The sequence below is a fragment of the Corvus brachyrhynchos genome, unplaced genomic scaffold (assembly GCF_000691975.1).
Source record: "Corvus brachyrhynchos isolate BGI_N302 unplaced genomic scaffold, ASM69197v1 scaffold511, whole genome shotgun sequence".
Lineage (NCBI taxonomy): Eukaryota > Metazoa > Chordata > Aves > Passeriformes > Corvidae > Corvus > Corvus brachyrhynchos.
Genome location: NW_008236214.1, coordinates 161,124 through 161,729, shown reverse-complemented (window position 1 = coordinate 161,729; position 606 = coordinate 161,124). Strand labels below are relative to the sequence as shown.

Below are 606 nucleotides of genomic sequence, written 5' to 3'. Positions count from 1 at the left end.
TGCCAGGGGATGGGGGGATGAGGCTCAGCACCGGGCTAGGACAGGAATGGTGGTGTCCCAGCGGCCATGGGGACGGCACAGGGGAGCTCAGTGCCAGGACAGGGCTCAAGAATGTGGGGATAGCACGGCATGGGGGACTGTGCCAGGATAGGGCGAGGATGGGGTTCAAAGTGCCACAGGAATGGCACCAGAGGCTCAGGGTCCAAGGGGAGAGCAAAGCAGAGCTCAGCAATGGGACAGGATGGGGCCAGGGTGTGAGGGAGGGGGGCCATAGGGATGGCACAGCTGTGACTCATCAACAGGTAGGAGCAGGGATGGGTTACAAGCGGCCGTGGAGACCCCAGGAGGAGGCTCCACATCAAGTCAGGAGGCAGACAGGGCCTAAAGGGCTGCAGGGATAGCATGGGACAGCTCAGTGCCGAGCCAGGGTAGGAAGGGAGTCTGAGGGGCTGCAGAGATGGATGTTGGGAGAGGGCTCAGTGCCGGGACCCAGGGGGGATGGGGTGCGAGGGGCCATGGGGAGAGGGCTCAGCACCAAGCCGGGGCATGGAGGGGCTCTGAGGGGCCACAGTTGCATACCCCTGGCCCGGGAGGGGGGCTCCTCAT

General features: G+C 64.5%; 1 protein-coding gene across 1 annotated transcript in view; it reads right to left on the bottom strand.

Moving 5' to 3' along the window:
* Positions 1 to 606, bottom strand: part of FAM160A2 (family with sequence similarity 160 member A2) — a 14,230-nt gene that overhangs the window by 10,525 nt on the left and 3,099 nt on the right. The window lies entirely within an intron of this gene.